Source organism: Amphibalanus amphitrite, unplaced genomic scaffold (assembly GCF_019059575.1).
Source record: "Amphibalanus amphitrite isolate SeventyFive unplaced genomic scaffold, NRLGWU_Aamphi_draft 001041F_arrow, whole genome shotgun sequence".
Taxonomy (NCBI): Eukaryota; Metazoa; Arthropoda; class Thecostraca; order Balanomorpha; family Balanidae; genus Amphibalanus; species Amphibalanus amphitrite.
Genome location: NW_024882535.1, coordinates 43,811 through 63,831, shown reverse-complemented (window position 1 = coordinate 63,831; position 20,021 = coordinate 43,811). Strand labels below are relative to the sequence as shown.

At 44.8% G+C, this 20,021-nt stretch overlaps 1 protein-coding gene and 2 long non-coding RNA genes across 3 annotated transcripts in view; 1 reads left to right on the top strand and 2 right to left on the bottom strand.

Moving 5' to 3' along the window:
* LOC122369482 (coagulation factor X-like) overlaps positions 1–20,021 on the top strand; it is a 94,630-nt gene that overhangs the window by 57,741 nt on the left and 16,868 nt on the right. The window lies entirely within an intron of this gene.
* LOC122369485 lies at positions 264–2,547 on the bottom strand. Its single transcript, XR_006254407.1, has 2 exons — positions 2,415–2,547; positions 264–730 (listed from the first exon to the last, which is right to left on the bottom strand). It is a non-coding gene; the product is annotated as an uncharacterized LOC122369485 (long non-coding RNA).
* LOC122369483 lies at positions 9,737–12,475 on the bottom strand. Its single transcript, XR_006254406.1, has 3 exons — positions 12,401–12,475; positions 10,317–10,643; positions 9,737–9,829 (listed from the first exon to the last, which is right to left on the bottom strand). It is a non-coding gene; the product is annotated as an uncharacterized LOC122369483 (long non-coding RNA).

The following is a 20,021-nucleotide window of genomic DNA, read 5'->3' as shown; positions in this document are numbered from 1 at the left end:
AAACACATTTCGACACGCACGCTCACGCACCAGATTCTGATGCGCCAACATTTTGATAGGTGCACATTTGCTCGCAATTCAAGTCACATAACAATTTTTAGCTGCCTTCAACAGTCGCCGGCCGTCCTGCGTCAAGGCATGTCGCATTCCGTCCTGTTTTTCAACAGGTTGTTGGGTAAACACTTGCATAGATTCTGCCCGCCCAGTAGTTAAATCACAAACATGAAATAACTGAATACGAAGAAACAACGGGCCGATCATGGACAAGAACACCGACAGGAACATTTTCATTAAGTTCGCAACCTCGTGGCGAAGTTAATCGAGATCACGACTTATCGTCCTATAGGTTCATGACTTTTACACACTTTTAGAAGTAGCAGTCGCAGCTGCATCCCGCTTTGGAGGCCGAGGAAATCCATGGCAGGAGGGCAAAAACAAGAACGATATGATTTTGTGACGGCCGGCTTTATCTAAATTACTGAACTCCACTTTTCGTCCCGAACAGTGATTTTTCCTCGCCATGCTATTTTACTCTGAATGAACTCGTGGACTCGAGGTTTAGGAATTTCGCGCCGATTGAAGTTCGTCGGAAGCACGGAGGACGTTTCTTTGTCTAGGACGAGTGGTACGCGTGCCTCCATTGCGTGCGTGCCTCCATGCTGGCAAATCTCGGTGCTGACGATGTCCTTTAGGTCCACTAAACGTTGATGCACGTAGGTGTCGCACTCCTCTGGAAAGAAAAGCCAAATTGTCCCAAAAACATTTTCTTCAGTGTCACTGTCATTCACCAGAAGGCTCATATTTAAAACCCCTTAGCCCTAGGTAAATAGATATTATGAGGAATTTCGGTCCCCACCAGTGAAACTTCACATTCATGCGTGAGCAGCCTGATGGTAATATTCTAATTTGTAAAACAATAAATACAAACTGATAACTGACACTGCCACTACTATGAATCAGCACAGAAAAAAGGGCATATTACCTAAGTACTTGACAAATGGGGTACCAATTTCAAAGAAAGTAAGTCAATTTTTCAAAGCAGCCTGAATTAATATATGCAGGTTAGACTTAGAAGCATATGCCTACTATCTGAGGAGTTAACAAGCAGCTGTTTAATGAAGTGGGTTGCAGACTGCAGAGCCACCACATCAATTCTTGAAACTGCACATGAGTGACACATGTTCTGATTTCAGCAGCATGTTGTAATGACATTGGGTGGTAATGGCATAATAATAAATTTAGTAGGCACTACTTGTTACATCAATGTTAAATAGGGAAGATCAATACATACTTGGGAAGCTGATGTCAAAGGTAGTTATGAAAGATCACTTCAAACAAGTTATGAAAATGTTGTGAAAGGGTTCCAAATAATTTACAAAAGGGCAGTGTCGAATGACTGCAGTGTCACAAAATTCTTTTAATGCTTGGGTGTTAGAGGGGAAAATTCCTCTCCAAAAAAAGGATGAGGGTGGTATATTCTTGATAAGGTCAGCCCTGCCCCCCAAAAAATAAAGAACAGAAGAAGGAAAAATTGCACACTTTTCTGTACAATGGTAGAATCTGATGCGATCATGCAAGTAGATGCTCTTTCATGAGTGGTAAGTTGCTCTTGAAAGTTAGAAGTGGGAGTGGAAAATTATTTTCATTTGGATGTCTTGTTCCACCCAAATTGACAAATTTTGGGACACTGCGAATGAGTTATGAAAATTTTGCCAAAGGGTTTCAACAAGTTAACAAAAGTGTTGTTTGAAATGAGTTATGTAAAGGCTGTGAAAGAGTTATGAAGAATTTGCAAGAGGGTTCCTTCAAAAGAGTTACGAAAAGGTTCCGAAAGAGTTACAATGAGTTAATGAAGAGATTTTACGAATGAGATATGAAAAAGTTGTCAGAGGGTCACAAATAATCTATGAGAAATTTGCTTTGAATGAATTATGAAAGGGCTGCGAAAGGGTTACAATAAGTTAATGAAAAGCCTCTTTCGAATGAGTCAGGAAAATGTCGCGAAAGGGTTGCAAATAATTTACGAAAGGGTTATTTTGAATGAGCTATGAAAATATTGCACATAGTTAAAAATAAGTTATGAAGGGTTACTCTGAATAAACTAATAAAAGGCTGAGAAAGGGTTACCATGAGTTTACGAAAGGGTTGTTTCGAATAAGTTATAAAAAGGCTGCGAAAGGGTTACGAAGGGCTTGCGTAAAGGCTTAGTGAAAGGGTTGTGACCCAACAAGTTGCGAAAAAATAACAGCAGCTTTAGGAAAAGAATATGAATGGATAAAGAAGTAACAAATTTTGTTGCAATAACTGAGGAACGATGTCACACTAATGGGGCTATAATTATACTCAGAAATAAAAAGCATCTCAGTCTAGTCCATGAAGACTGAAGAGCAGGCTGCACTTAATTGGTGGCTTACCTCGACATCACTGGCCGACTCACACCTTCCACTACATTGATCGGGCGATTAAACACCCTTTTTCAAATAACGGAAACCCAGAAGAAACGTTTGAATCGCTGGAAATGCCGAGAAATTGGCGGCAATATACAGGGAGGACACACTGCGCAACAAATGTCTCATAAGCGCATGGAACGTATGCAGTTTCCAAAGCTCTTGATAATATCAAGAACATGGTTTTTTTTCTTCTAATCCCCATCTGGCCAAATGTCCGCCTTTACACGGGGCCTGCACCCTAAAGATTGGAGCTGAAGTTTCATTTAATGGGTGCAAAATAACCCAGTAGTTGACTTCAACAAACGCCCCTTAACCCAAATCACCACCTTTCACCTAAAAGTTGTCAATTTAATTTTGGCCATATTCCAGCTAAGTCATCAGGCCATCTACCCCATGTAAAGCCCCTGTCTGTCTTTTATGCGATTTATGCGGAGCTCTTCTGAATTGAACCCTGAACATAATGAACCTAGCTAGGTTTCATGCCACACTGACACCATATGAAAGTGTTGAAAATGTGCTACAAATTTGACAACTTCATTAGGTATGCCTTATGAAGACAGCAGGAAAGCAGGTAGGTACCTACTTACCTGCCTGGATGTGTCACTGGCTACCAGCAGTACCAACGAAGGTAGATAGGTTATATGTGAAGAATTCAAAACATTTTATTGCAATACAATTTGAAACTGTTAGGACTGGGGGATAGGGATGAGCATTAAAAATATATTTAAAAGGAAATGGAGAGGACAGGGACTCTGGAACCACAGGAAAAGTTAAGGACAAAGGAAGTAGGAACGGAAAATTAAAACGCGAAAACGGCACGGTGCGACTGCGAAAAAACAAAGAAAACGTTTTGCCAATAAGTATGCTAAGCTTTTATAAATGCTTATTCTACGTCTTTTGATTTTTTGGTAAGATGACGTCATTGATTATCATGTAGTATGGTAGATCATCATAAAATAAATCGGTTGTACAACACCAATTTCGTTTTAATTACTATTTCATTTGAAATAAAAACCACTTGATAATATTCGGTAAAATATTTTAAAGGTATTATCAGGGTTTTTTCCAAAATTTCGGACTTACTCAGTGAAACGTGTAGAAGAAGGTGACTGAAGCCCCAATCCAAAGTCATTCGTCTCAAAATTGCCTAATTTTCCAATGGTGGGCCTCCAAAGTTTTCGCGGCTGCCAGCCGCGTAAACTTGCGAGTACTTGGTGGTCCATCTCTAAACGCCCATAGGGTTTACACTAGCGGAGACTTTTCTAAATATTTCTAGGGAAAATATAATGGATCTAGGGAAAATATAATGGATCTAGGGAAAATATAATGGATTACATGCTCCATTATATTTTCCCAAGACAAAATAGGGAAATATAGCATAGGTCCGTAACACAACGAACACAACCTTCTTCTCATTCTTCTCAGCTTCTCATTCTAGATATCCTGTGGGTTATCAAAATAATTCAAATTAAAAAATTGTGTTGTGTGCGTTCAAACTAAGCTCATCCCGAGTGTAATTCAAGAATGTCTTAGTTCAAGTAATTAAACTTGAAAGTGATATAGCTCAAGCAATGAAGAAGCTTGGATGGAACTAGTGTTGAATCAAAGTTACCTACCTATACCTATCACCTAAGTGCTGAACGTTACCAATAATTCGAGACATCCGTTGTAAGATGTATGACGCAGATCAACTTTGATCAAGTGAAGAAAATAGATTTCAGATGAAATAATGTCAATGTTCAAGGCTGAGCGACTGGCAGATTTCGGAGTGAGCACGAATGGCCTTGAGACATTCTGTTTCTGTAGGTACTCAAAATAAATAAATTATCATGTTGTGTGCTTTGAGGTTAAGTGTTATCAGTGGTGCTTCATGGTTGTGCTTTGTTGTTGGTGTATAGGCATGTTTTGAGCACATTGCAGCATGATATTGGCACTGAGAGAAAAATTTACTCCCTTTGGGAGAGTTATCGAGAGTTACCAAAAATGACTCCCTAAAACTCCAGGGAGCTACTCCCCTTTACTCTTCCTCATAACTCTTACTGGAACTCTTCATTACTCTTGTCCATTACTCTTCATAACTCTCTCGACCCATCACTACTCCCCACTAATACTCCCCCTAGAACTCTTCATTACTCCTCATTACTACCCCCACGTAACTCCCTTTCACTCTCCATTACTCTCCCACGGAACTCTCGCGTGAACTCCTCATTACTCCCCCACAGAACTCTCGCGTGAACTCCCCATTACTCTTCCACGAAACTCCCCGGTAAACTCTCCATTACGCCTCCACGCAACACTCCATTACTCCCTCCTCCGCAACCCCCCTCGTTCGCACCACGGTCAAAAACTCGTACATAGACAGACCTCGTAGAAAACATACAAATTTATTCACATTTTCAACTTCAAATGTGACATTGACTCCTTCGACAAAACCATGACGCTTTCTTTACACCGATATGGCGCAACGGAACCATGAAAGCAGCATTTATGAGACTGTCTTCACTGTCAGCATCACATCACATAAAATGCTGTAACAGCACTCGGGAACATATGACTTTCTGTACAAACCATCGGGCTGACTGCCCTGTCACAGCGCGGAGAAGTGAGATAAGCGCTTTCGCTTTCATCCGCGTATACCCATCTCCTCCCGGATCTCTACTCCGCCATCTTCGCGAACTCTTTCACCACCGCAGGATTTGGCGTCCGCTCTTCCTTGAGCATGAATATTTTGGAGCGCAGGAACCAATTTGTGTTGGCTACTTTCCGCATTGTTTTTTGATTGAAAACATAGAAGGCTATGCCCCACAGGAGGAGGAACTCTTTAGAGTCCTCCGCATCCCCTTCGAGGATGTGTTTCCCTTCTACGTACAGTGATATCTTATTTCCCCGCATGACCATGGTTGGTTGCGAGGCATTTGGCTCACCGGAGTCTTCCTCCACATGCAGTACGCTATTCACCTCTCTGGCCAGGTACAGCAGGTTCTCCACCGCCTCATCTGCCGATAATTGAATGGCGTGACTAGCAAGCATTCGCAATGAAAAAGGCCATCTACAGACAAGCACCACAAACAGCTAAGGAGGGGTGGGAGAAGAGGGGGGTAGGGGTGGGGGTGGCGCGGTTCATGTATAGAATGATACGCAAAAGCACAATGAGAAGAGTTGATATATTCTTGATCTAAGCCAGTGTCCCGCTGGGGTATGCACGCCAATGTGCCCCACTTGTAGCAGGTCAAAGTCAAACGTCTGTCGAAATTGCGAATCTGTAGTGAAAGCAATCCGCCCACCCGCCGCCCACCGCGACACCCGACCGCGCCGGACAAAAACTTCGATAGCGCCGGTCTGCCCTGTGCTAACGCCTTAATTCTTTCACGGTGCGGCTCAGAAATGATTGGAGAAGGCTAAGACTAAGTGGACTAAGGGGCACACACTATGTTGACTACTGTAGGTGAAACGAAAGCAAATAATTTTAAGTAAAAAACTGCGATTGCAGCACGACAGATGGTTAGTTCACCGCCAAACCAAAAGAGATACGGCTTTTTGTGACCCGGCATTAGAAGCAGCAGGCTTTAGGGATCATTGCGGTGTATAATTTTTGCAGTTTGTATGAAATGAACGCGGCACGCTAGCGGCGTTTGAACCTGCAAGTACCTGACAGGCATTTTACGACATAGAAAATGTCACGACTTCTGACAATCATGCACGAGGCCGGTTTTGACAAAAACATTAAAGCTATGTGATTTCAGATGCCCTAAACATTTCTTTGGTTGGCCATATCGCGATTTACTCGGTTTGGTAAACTAGACTTTTTAGTATTTATGGCCAATCAGGAACCCCATTTGCATCACTGTGGATGCCTTGAAACTTTCAGCGATGATAAGAGTAACAGTATGTGCACAATGTATAATGTATATCTCGGAATTTTGATATTGGTGACCTACTCGTAAGGTCAGGTCAATTTTGCGACCTCTCCATTGACCCGCGCCCCGCTGGGCTATTCAGCCATACGCGCCCAGCTGGGGGGGGGCAGATTCTGCCCCCTGTCTAACTTCCGAACCGATGGTCGTAGAAGGACGGGGAAAACGGTTATCGAAAGCTCTCAAGAAGGCAGATCTTAACCCTATTAGTGGCAGGGGGGTTGTTTTTATCCACCCCTCAGGTTTTTCGGGAATATCTCCGAAACCGCTGAAGCTACGATGCTGAAATTTTCTGACTTTTCCTAAACCTAAATTGGGCACATACCCTGAAAATTTCAAGTTCATAACTTAACCAGGGGCGGCTCCAGAGCACTGGGAATTGGGGGGTCCTATTCGTGAAGCGAGTCATTTGGGCGAAGATCACGATGCTGCACCAGTTTTACGAACAGTGAATGAAAGGTATCATGTGATAACATATACAGTTATTGTGCATCCTCTTTTGACACGTTTTTGCTATAATAGGCGGATCCAGGCGTCCAAAAAGGGGGGTTATGTTTTACCTCCCAACATAGGTGCCCTGACACCGCCTATGCATGACCAATACAATTCTAGTCGTTCTCTCATAAGAAAATTGTAACATAACAAGACCATCACCACCCTTTTTAGAAACAGTACCAACAAAAACCTTATTTACTATACTTTTTGTGTACCCCCAATCTCAATGATCTGTATCCGCCTATGATTTTTGAAAATGCATATTTTTAGGATCCATGTGAATTCCTGGTTCATTCTCTATCGATCGGCAAAAGTTGCGTTAAGATTGGTTCAGAAACCTGGCCGTGATAAACAGTCTAAAATGTATCTGCAATTTGCCCGTTTTTACCCCCCTCTACCCCCCCTATTGACATTTTTTATTTTTTATTTTTTAGAAATGTAGATCACGTTGAGCGAAATCGAATGCCGTTTGAATTTTGAAAATCGGCCCGTTAGATCTCGAGATATCAAGGGGGGGGGTCGTAAACAGCCCCCCTGCCACTAATAGGGGTAGCCAGGAGCCTGCCACTAATACGGTTAAGGGCCGATTTTTTTTTTTTTTTGCTTTAGTAGGTCAGAGGTCAGGTCAAGGTCAGGTAAGGGTACATAATGCAAGTTTCTACAGTAACGGCCTTGCATCGTAGTTGCCGAAGAATGGACTGAGACTGATTGCCAAAACGTGTTCTTAGGCTACCAAGACAAGACGCGTTGCATACAATGTCATGCAAAGGTCAAGGTCAGGTCAGGTCACCAAATACGAAATATAGAATAGGGCATGTGCGACACATGTTTTATGGGTTACTTTATTCATAGAATTCAATGGGCACACTCAATTAGTGATATGGAGCACATCTGGATGAATTTCAGATCGAGGTCAGGTCAAGGTCAGGTAAAGTGATGTCAAATTTTGAATTTGATTGTTAAGACCTAAAAAGGTGTCTATCTGATGCAGTTTTTCACGGCCAATCGAATGGTGCTATTTTTGTTTCCGTATCAGGTTAAGAAGTTCCAAAAAAAATCATTTTTCGAAAATTTTGTGTGTCGTGACGTCATAGAAGTTTGAATAACTCCCACATTTTTTAACAGATTCTTCTAAAAATTGGTATGTATGTGCACATAGACCACTTCTCTAACATATATTCCGTTTTTTTCGATTAACACAAAATTTTGGATTTCATATTGAATTTTCCAAAAAAACAGTTTTTTTTTTTTAACTTTTGGGGCAAAATCCAAGATTTTCAAAAAAACGAGATAGCCATTTGATAGACAAAGTAAAATAACGTATGACCTTTTTTGTTACGTCTTGGTTCCTTTAAAATGAAGATGTTAGCGGCGTTTGAACTTTGCAGTTTTCGAAGCGAAAATGGCGTGACATGACGTCACTTAAACGTCATTTTCTTAAAAAAAAAATCCGACGCATTTCGCTCAAATTTACAGGGAACTTGTGAAATTGATGTATGATAAGGCACTGAAAGTTTGACGTCGCTGGCGCAACGCGTTTAGCAGTTATTGGCGAAAAACGGGAGGGGAGGCAGATTCTGCCCCACCCCTCCCCCCAGCAGGGCGCGGGTTAAATAAGAGTCAATGGGAGAAAATTTAAATGTGCCTCTTTTTGACCTATGGTGTACAAAACCCTCTCAAACATCAGTTCGTAGGTAAAATTGACACACTGAATCGGAAAATTGCACCTGTGACTCCTCTGTCTGCCTCTGAGGTCATCTCAGGTCATGAACGGTCACCAGCAGTTTTTTTGGCGATAACTTTTGATAGAGACGTGCTGGGGCGATGAAAACACGTCAGATGTATTCAGCTCGACAATACGGATCGACCGTATGCAGCATGACCCTTTCCGGTCAGGTCATGACCTTGGCATGAGGTGAAATTTTCAAAATGACCTTTCAAGGTCAACGAATAGTTCATTCGACGCGTCCCTACGGGAGGAACACGATGGTAGCAAAAGTAATGTCGTAGCTAGCTCGAATCAAAAGTTAGTAACGAAAAACCTTTTCGTGAAAACTGTTTTTTTTAGTGTTTGCCCTCTGGAGGCTAAACCGTTGACCTCAGGTCAAATCTGAACATTACTCAGAAAGGTCTGTAAAAGGGCTATCGAATGCGCTTTTTCGCGGCACTGTAGCTCTTTTCGTTCTCGAGATAGCGGTTGGCAGTTTCCAAAATTGTTGAAATTGACTATATCGACACCTTTTTTAAACCCCACATTTGTTCTCCGGTGAATTTCAGACAAGTTGGTTAGAGACCTTCAAAAAAGGTACAATCACTCGATTTTTCTCAAGGTTGTCTGTCTTGGCAGATAAAGCAACACCAGAACAGGCCTACGAAAACACATATATGATCAGGATCGGACGATTGGACACTTTTAAAAGGAGATCTTTCGTGCCTCCCGGAAATTCACGGGAGAGCAGATGTGGGGTTAAAAAAAGGTGTCGATATTTGACCTTTGATGACCTCTGGTGACCTGACCTTTGACCTGACCCAAAAAATGGCGTAAGTGTTACCGTCATTATTTTTGACGCTCTTTCGAATGCCGCTTACCGCGTGTCGCTACGTGGCCCAGGAGCCGAGTTAGACGGGGGGGTGTTCCGCGACCCCCGGCCCGGCGCGGAAGTCGCGGAGCACCGGCCCGGCGCGGGTTAACATGTGCAGCATACGGCGTACTATGTTCTAATGTACTTTCAACCAGTTTTGCCTCGACCTTTTTGGACACAGGGACACGAAGCTTGACTTGCTTGGGATGAGGCTATCAGAAGTAGGGACATTTACATCATGGGTGCAAGGTACAACAGTTTACCTACCGGGCTGGCACTCGGTTTTCTCTTTCACACGATCCAGCCAGGTATCGAGGCGGCGGAAGCATGCTTCTCTGAATCCATCCGCGTCTTCAGTGCCCGTGATGCGTCCCATCTCCAGCCAGAGCTGGAAAAAAATGCACCGCACTTCAGCAACATAAAATTCATCTAGCAGAACATCAGAGCCATTAAGACATCGCAGCGGCGCTGTACCATGTGTTAAGAGGATGGTAGGAGGGATGAGGTGGGAGGGGGAGGGTGGAGGGCGGGAGGAGGAATGTAGTCTCCGTTGTCCAGAGCTGCAGTGTACGTAGATAAATAATGAATATACAGTTGGTGAATGTTACGAGCCTGGACTGTGAAAATAACCGATGGCCCTCAACCTTCTCGTCCTCCCCCAACGATGAATTCGGTGAAAAGTCCCAATTAAAGACTTTAAAGCCGACAGACTGTGGTATACGGCTCGCAATAACAATTGAATATAATATACTCGGCCAAATTGGAAATAATGTATTGATAGCCGTTAGGGTCTTAGCATAGAACCAAATTTAATATATGTTGTTTTCGATTTTACTAACAGTAAAAACACTTCCAGCCATCTTATAGGCACTCACCTGCTCCTGCGAGAACAGTTTTGGAAACCGTTTTTGAAGGCGTCGCATGGCAGTGCCCTTGATGACCTCCTGCCGGCGCACCGCGAATGTAGACGCCATCAGCCGTTTGACGTCTTCTTCTGAGACGTCTGGCGCATTACACATGCGGTTGATGGATCGCTGATCGTCAAGAGACGGGTTTTCGACGGGAGGTGAGTACCCGGGGAGCAGGGAGTCCGACTTGTGGCGCTTGTCGGCATGCTGCTTCCTCAGTTCTACCACGATGGGGCTCCCACACCGCTTCCGCTGGTTCTTGAACTTAGATTTGAGCCTCGCGGCAAGGAGTTCCTATAAGGGAACCAGAGCTGTAAAACATTTTCCTCCTGGCGTATCACTATCTCCATCACATATGTACATCGGTAGGAAATTATGAGTGTATATGTTACAGGCAATGTGTGGAATCAGGCATCGACTCATCCCATTTTATGCAAAAATATCAACTTTGAAATTTGACCTAATTTGACCTGACCTTGACCTGACCTTCACCAAAACGTGACCTAAGCTGGCCCCAAAGGCTGCCTGACCCACATAATCACATTTGTCATGTAAAATGGACCATAAAACATGTATCACACGACACTTTCATATTGTGACCCCCAGTGACCTGACCTGGTATCAGTGACCTCGGATAGCAAAGTATGTGTTTGACGAACAATGTACATCGATGGTTTTCAATAACTTACCAATTTTATCGATTTTACAACACATTTCTTGAAATGCCTGTGAACGGTGAAAATCCGACCTTTGACCTGACCTGTGACGTCATCGGTTTGACCTAGGTCAATGAAATTTGGTCACAAGGTAGTTCCCCGGTGGGGCTATCGAACGCCGTTTGAGTTTTGAAAATCGGCCGGTAAATTTCCGAGATCTTAGGGGGCTACGGGTGGTAGGGTCCGCCGATACCCCTACGGGGCGCGGGTTAAGCCAGGCATTCTATAGAATCCCTAAGCGGTTAGGGATTCTATAGAATGCCTACGGATTCTATAGAATGCCTGATTCCACACATTGCCTATAACATATACAACGATATCAATGATACTTCGTTGAGAAACATATACACCGAAAGTTACTGAGATAAAATTTACTGAGATACAATAAAGAAAACGACGATAGCGAGAATAAAAATAGTGTCTAAAATCATGTGATGTGATCTGAGGGAGCTGATCGAACTGAACATTGCTATTGCGCACTAATTAAAACCAATCGGCGGAAACGATGGGACACATGACCATGAAGGAATACATACGTTGTATGCATTTTTATAGGCTTACCGTGGCTTTCACATCACTAAGCTCTTCGCGAAGGCTCGGGAAGGCAGTGAGAATATCCCTTGCCATTGGTAGGTAGTTGGAAGGATAGCTGAAATGAAAGGACAATGGGACGTGCAGTTGGTATAATCAGTACGCAGTAGGCACCCCGGCACCGCTCTCCACGTTAGGCGAATCGGTAACTCGGCTGAGGACGGGAGGAAGGCGTAACAGACCCATAGCGACCAAACGCAAGTGGCGGGGTTCCAGAGTGGCCATAGAAAGGAGGTTCAGAAAATTGGTAGTCCATGGAAAGTATTTCTAGTGCTACAGAGTTTCGGTGGACCCTTCGCTGCGTGGGGAGGGGGAATATAACTATACCTGTGCTATCTCAGAAAACATTGGTGGAACGCGGATTAACGATACAGTGTTTAAAATTGAAATTTGGCACCCCCCCCCCCCCTGTGCGTTCTAGGATGGGAAATAGGCGTGTGCGGGCGAGTGTTAACTCAACTGATTCGGCAACAGCGTTCAGTAACATCCGCATCCCGCACCCTTTTCGTCAATCTGCCTCTGGTGGCGAGTATCGAACTAATAGTGATACAGGTATGCCTGCAGGTGGCAGCACCGTTCCCCAAATTAATTTTTTGATAGATCATATCATTTACATGTTTTATCATCACGTCCTCCTTGCCAAAAGGTATATAAATCATTTATCTGTAAGGATGGCCACCTTAATATGATAAGCGCAACTTGTATTCATCTTAGTAATGAACACGCGTAGTTCATCGAGCTTACTATGCATTCCTGGCTCGGCTTTCTTCGTAGACCGCTGAAGTCAGCGCCGACCAGTCACCTCGGCCGAACGTCTGGCCACCCAGAAGCTTCTCTCGAGTGCTGCGCGTCAGCCGGTCAACGTTGAGGAGGCTGAAAAATACACCATTACAAGTTACATAGCAGTTCCGTACGTTAATGAATATAGGCTTGCGTTACTTTTTCGTGCCTTTGCCTCGCAACTTCAAATTATGGGTTTGCTAAAATGTGAAACACAGTGCTGCAGAGTCGGAGTCGGAGTCTTTCCGAGTCGTCACTCGAGGCTGGAAGCGCAAAATTCTATCGAACCTAACTCCGGAGGATTCGGTCTCTTTTCGTGGTGTCGTCGTAACTCGACAAAATTTCGCCGGTATAATACCGTAAGTCGGAAAATAATTTAAATAACATTTTAAATACCCTTTGGCTTCTTTATTACTGTAATCGGAGATGGTGACAGTGTTCTATTTCGGCTGTCCAGATGTTTCGTTGGGCTTTTGCGTGGGTATTAGACAGTCTTTGTTACCAATAACCGGAGAGCGGCACAGCGAGGGTTCGAAGGTCGGACGGACATCAGACAAACAAGTAAGACCGACACTAGTATGCTAGGCCTTCCACTGACTGTTCTTTCTTTCGTCAAAGTTGAATTGGTCGGTTGCTAATTTAACGCGGATTGAATTTTTTGCAAAGCCATAGTCGGGGTTAAAGCCACCAAAAATTTATCGACTCCACAGCCCTCAATTGAAACGAAGCCTAGCAAAGCCACTTCTTTCGTCATTTTCGTTTCGCCACGTACAATTTTTGCATGTGTCTTTATAATCGCGTTTGTTCAGTTCACTTCATCATCACGCATAGTGAACGGTTCAAGTTACAGACATTCAAACATGTGTAACATAATAACTTTTTAATATATCCTTCAATCCTTTTAAACACGATGATCTCAAGATGGTCGTCATACCCTTGCATAGCGAGATACTCTTAAGTCTTAAATCAACCACACATATTCCACGTTAATATTTGTTTTCCTGTCCGTGCTGGCATAACAAGTTTATACAAGCAGAAAACCAGACATGCTGACCTTGCGTTTCGAGCGTCTCCCTGTCCAGTCTTCGGAACAGCACCTTCCGTGGCCGACATTGAAGTCTGGGACCTCAGCAGTTCGTCCATCACGGACTCCGGATCTGCATCCAGGACCACGCAGTCTTCCCTTCCAAGAACACTGTAAAAACAAACATGAAAAGTATTACCGTCATTAAAATTTTCCCTTAAGTTATAAAACGACTTAGATTGTTGGCAGGGGTCAGTATTTAATCCAGCAATATACGAGCATGTGCAAGATACAGGCATATTGCCATATTGTCATTCATGTGTGCATACAATAAATGTATGCACACATGAATGCCTACATGACAATCAATATCCATGACAATCCAACTACCTTGTCAGTTGTCACATATCGGAACGCCTTCATTTAACATCCCCCAGCGAAGAACGACCAGACCAGCGTGATAAACACAATTTGATAATTACCTCACGCCAACTCCATCTCCGACGATCACAGACTGTGATGCATCCGGAGAACGAATCAGACGCATCGGTGGAGTCTCGCCAACCACGCCATCAAACTGGGTCTCGGACTCGTCCAGCTCAGTCTCCGCCGCCAGAACCCTGCAAAACCCCAGTTCATCAACGCGGAGCGCGAAGAGATACCGCCTACCATGGACAACACGGGTACCTGAATTTGACACACAACTTTGCTGCGGGAAGTAAGAGGCCACTTTTCCTTTACCATTTTTTTTTTTTTTTACTGTATCTTAGAACGATTCGACGGATTTTGTTCAAATTTGATGTGCATTTTAGGACTAATATGTCGCATATTTTCCAGAATAGAGAGGTGTATAACTGGTCCAGCAGCACTCGCTCGCGTGACTTCCATAGTAACATTTTCTCCAACTGGTTCATGGGTGTAGTTTTCCAAAAATCATTGGGGGTGCTCAGTAGCTTTCAGAAAGGCATTCCATAGTTTTTGTAGTTCTTTTTAGCTGTTCTTTTTACTGTAGCCATCAGGCATCATGCAAGAAATGATGTTAAATCGGTTCGAGAGCTTGTTTTAATAGCGCCACTGTAAAACAATTTTGGCTCACCCAATGCATTAACCCGCGCGGGGCTGGGGTCTCACTCTCCACTCTCCAGCCGAACGCGCGGGGCTGGGGGGGATAAATTTTACCCCCCTGTTATCTCCCGAACTATTGGTCCGATTTGGAAAATTCAAACGCCAATCGAAAGATCTCATCACGAATAACTAAATACATGCACTTAATTTAAAGTTTGAGGTCAAGGTCAAGGTCAGGTCAAGGGTACAAATTGCAAGTTTCTACAGTATCGGCCTTGCACCGTAGTTGCCGAAGAATGGAGTCATGGACTGAGACTGATTGCCCAAAACGTGTTTGGGCCTGACCTTGGCCATAAGTGTGGCAGGCCAGATTTTGTACTGGACCACTTTGAGTCAACTTTGAGAAATACATAACGTACAACGGTGGTAAAATCGTTGCTATAGGTATAACACAGTTTACCCGCTCCGGGTGTGAGGGAGGGGTGTGGGGCAATGAGTGCACTGACGTGGCGCCCTCGGAGGGCCGGTATGGGATTAAAGCTCAGCTACACTAAGGGCTTGTGTGGTGCCTTCAGTAATCGGTGGCACCCTCAGAATCATCGGCGTAGGGCCCTCAGAGCCGCCGGTAAGGGAGGCACCGGTGTGGGGCCGCCATGCAGGTGCCGGTGTGGGCGATCAGAGGTGCTAGTGTGATTCTCTCAGAGGCGCCGATGAGGGTCCTTACAGGCGTTGCTCCGGGCCCTCATAGACGCTGGTGTAGAGCCGTTACAGACGGGTGTGGGGCCTTTAGAGCTGCTGACGCGAACTCTCTACAAGCCGGCAGGGGGTCTCAGTGACCGGCAAGGGGTCCTTATTACTAGGCCGGCAGAAGAAGTCCTGCGGGGTCCTAAGAGACCGGCATGGTACTGTCAGACGCCGGTGGGGCCCTCAGGGTCACCGTTGTGGGGCCCTCAAGTCATCAGTGGGTGGCCTTTAGATGCGCAGGTGTTGGGTGGGTCCTCAGAGCCGCCGATATAGGGTTTTAATAGGCACTGGTGTAGGCACTCAGAGTTGGGGGTGTGAAACCCTCAGAGACACCGGTGTGGGCCCTCATAGGCACCGACGAGGGCCCCATAGTTGCCGTTATGGGGCCCTCAGAAAAATAAGTGTGGGACCATCACAGGTGGGAAATGAACCTAGAACTTTCCCTCATTGGCCGGTAAGACCTCTCAGAGGCCAGTAAAGGCTGAAGCAGACTCTTTCCGCGCTCAGGAAATCGCATGCGAGAGCCTATTCAAAAACATTGTAATTCCTCTCGCATCAATCGCTCGCGGGAGGTGCGTGCGGTTGATGCGAGCGTGCTTCCATGTATTTGAATAGGCTCTCGCATGCGATTTCCTGACTGCGGAAAGAGTCTGTTTCAGGCTTAACGGGCCTTTGGAGACCACCGAGGTGTCCTTAAAAGCCGCAAGAGGCCCTCAGAAGTCGGCGTGGGGCCCTTATGGAGACCTTAGTGTGGCTATTTAGGGCCCATGAGGTGCTCTAAAGAGCCCCACGGGGCCCTTCTGAGTAGAAATATGGCCATCGTTAACCCTCAGCGGTCAAATGGCGCCGCAGGGCCTCTCGGACCCAAGCGTCCCTTTGAACCCGATGGGGGGAGGGGAAACGTGTCCCCTTACACCCCTAGCTATGCCACTGTTTTATATGCATCATGTCAGGTATTTTAGGCTCACCCCCCCCCCCCCCCCAACTTGAAAATCGTTCACGGGCCCCTGATAATATCAGATGTAATGTTAACACAAATATCATGTATCTTAATTTGTGGTGATTTATTCAATGTATATTCTCTTAGTCACTGAATTGAGTAAGCATAGTACCTATTTGCATGATTCACTGGGCTCATTACAGTACTAGGAGATGGACATTCTGATTATTGAGGGCCTTGAGTCAGCTGGGAATGTTTTGAGGAGGCTGGGGGTGCTTTAAGAAGGCAGGGGGTGCTGAGCTCAGGATTGGGGGTGCTTGAGCACCCACAAAGAGATATAAAGTTACGCTTATGAACTGGTTGAAGTCGTTTGTTGTTTGCATTTACAGTCTTATTTGCATTGAATCCCTTGTTTTGTTATTCTTAATTTGATCCGAATCCCTTGAATGGAAGGATTATCAAGGACAGAGCCCCCGCTAAGCGGAGCTTGTTGCGTTGAATCTGCCCTGCACCCTCCGATCGTGCAATGCCGTGTCTTGAGAATTTGGACCCAAAGTTTAACGTGCACAAAATGCCGCGCACGGCCGATCCCCTCATTCGACTGGCAACGTTCTGCCACTAACCGTCACCATACCCGTCAGGAGGTCCATAAACAACGAGCGCCCGTCGCGTTTCGAACCCAACCTTTTTTAACAGGGATGTGTGCTCTCGGCACACGGAGTCCAACGCCACCGACTGAGGCACGTGACTGGCATACGGCTGTTTTCGGGATGAGTATATAAGTGGGGTGTGCACGTGAAGGGTCACCTAGGGCGATGCATGTCATATGTCCCCAGCAAACCACCAAATTCGAAGGCAATCAGACTACCTCTCCTAAAGATATAAGCTTAAGAGTTCGAAAAATGGCATATTACGAGTGTTTCAGATGAATTCGGGAATGCACTATGTATCTAGAAACTTGACGTTGTTTCTATGCGTCCGCTCAATCCACCTGTGTTTTTTTCTCCGCAACATCATTACTTTTGGCACTGGGAACTCGTCAGTGCGAACTATACCTATCTCATACTTAGTTAGGGACCAGAGGTTTTTTGCACCAAAATACCTAAGTAGAATCGAAAAACCGATTTCAGAATTAGCTAAGCTAACGGTGGTATTTTTTTTTTTTTTAATCAGCTAATAACGTAAACCCCTAGGTGTTTGATAGATTGATAGGTAAAATGTCACGGTAGAGTCTTGGAATGGGAGTACCGTGCAACAGAGTCCAAGCATTGGTGCAAGAGGATTTTGGTGCAAGAGGCCTCTGATGTTATTTATGAAAACGCGCTCTGTTCACGTGATGACCATTTAAATTATTCTTTGACTATAATATGCTCGAAAGCGACGAGTGTGATACTCTGCTACGGTATATGCCGCTGGTACCCGGTACCTATTGAATATCTCATCCCCTCCACGTCTAACTTGGCTCCTAAGCTTCACAGCGATGAGCGACAGGTGACATCTGAAAGCTTGTCAGAAAGTATTGGTAGGAAATAAAAAACAATGCAAGTTCATATGAAGAGTCGAGAAGGGTCAATGCATTATCGGCCAACAGACTAAATGAAAACACCCGTAGAAGGCCGTCCAAGGAAATTAAGATTCGTATACTAATAAACTGTAAATCTCAAATAAACTATTTTAATTCTTGTCTAGTTATGCGGCCAATATACTCACTTGTTGACTGACTGGCATCCCGTAGTAGAACTGGAAGTTGTTGAAGGTCGACTGGGGCCATGAACAACAAGCAACTTGGTCTTGTTTGGCGGCTCTTCCGTTGACCGAACGTCGAGCCAAGTCTGTACTTCATCATCAAAGTAGCGCACGCCAAACACAATGTTGCTTAGCTCCGGGAAAGCACACTTGACAGAATCATACAGGCTCTCACCATCAGCAACGCGTATCTTCCTCCATATCCCATCGTACTCCACTGGGTGTACACGAGTAGAAGCCATATTCGATGTAGGTCTGCCGTCTGGAACACAACAATAAAAATATCAGGAATAACTATATAGTAGCGATTCATCAAAACCATGGACAGTATGGGCAGCGGTTATAGTTGTTAATGGGCTGCGGTTAAAGGGACAGTGTAATCATTTGGATGATATTTGATATTTCATAGGACCCACGTTTCTTTTCAGGAAACTAGAGAAGGAAACTTTTAGGTAACTTTCTATATTCTGACTAGAGAAGTCAGAATATAGAAAATGAATCATACATTGCAAGTTGCACTCAATCACAATACTTTGCTGTTTTCTTGGTATACTCTGGTGTGAGTAATAATAATTCTCACCTGATTTAACTGCCATGTCGTACGGTTGAGTCATTCTGCCTGATCTAAACAGGTTAGTGTTTTATTTCTTCTTGAACTGAGTAATCATTTGAGGAACAACATATGTTGAGTCTCGGACCTCATACACACCCATCGGCTTGTAATGGAAGAGGTCTTCAAACTTCGCATGTATCATCGGTCCTTTTCGCACACGGAAAGCCATCAACTCTTCAACGAAAACGACGTCGACCAGCTTCCACCCATCCAATTTGTATACACCATTTGCATCGCTCATCTCGGAAATGACAACGAAGGTTACGCTTCCATCAGTTTCACAAACAGAAACGCAATCTCCCGCGTAGTAGGTATAGCCGTGCCATAACAGACGTTTCAACTTTGAGCAACTTTCGTCCCCATGCACCTCCGTAGGGTGAGCAGTGCTTGGTTGTGCGACCTGCACCTGCTCCTTTGCAGCACTCTGCTTATGCAGATATATAGCCGTTTTTAGCTGATGACACTCAGCCATGCTTTTACAGGGATTGATTCGGTTTCTAGATGTGCTAAGGTAGCCCTTCATCTCCTGATGTTTGGCCTCAAAGCGGATTGAGGCATATTTGCAAGGCGGGCCATGCTTCCGTATCTGTTGAGGATAGTGAATGAGGTTGTGGAATTTAGGCGTCATCTGGAAGCTGGGAAACTCTCTATGGAACGCTGTCAGCCAAGCACTGACCTCCCTTTGTAATGCCTCAACGTCTTCTTCAGAGAAGGCATCCGCCATCAGGACCATCACCAGCCGGATCAGAGATGTCAAAACGGCATGCTTCTGATTAGCAGCAAGCTGAAGTGCATCTGGACACGTTGTTGCGGTTGCTAACATTGATACTGCTGGACACGTGTCCAGCAGTATCAATGGTAGCAACCGCAACAACGTCCATGTTTCGCTGCAGGTTTCGGATGCAGATAGCTTTCCTCCCGGAAGCCTTCGTAGGGGCTGCGGCTTGTTGGTATCTGTTCTGTGATAGGTAAAGCGCTGTATTCCACCGTTCAGGCCCTCTAACGACGCCACTTTTTCTTTTATATGTGTTTCAAGAACTTGCTCAATCGTACGCGTCACGACACCCTTTTCGAAGAGGTCGTGAGTTGCGTCGAATGGCAACCCGTCTATACAATGGAAGGAATCGAGCTGATTGAAGACACATCGTTGCCTTATGCCAAACATTTGCTGGATTTTCTCATCGAAGCCCTCCAACTCCAAATGGCGTATTTCGCTGTCATATTGAGCCCTGGTACGCAATTCAAACTGCGATTCTTCAAACTTCTCCTGGATGTCTGGAGTCGTGGCGTGGCACGACCTGCATATTCGGCTTGTGTTGAAGAATGATGTGAAATAACCCCCGATCTGGTGGCTTCCCTTGTTGTCACCGACAATCATCGCCAAAACGCATTTAACGGTTCGCGTAGCGTTTTGTTTTCGGTATGTGACACCAACTGTTTCCAAGATGCTCAG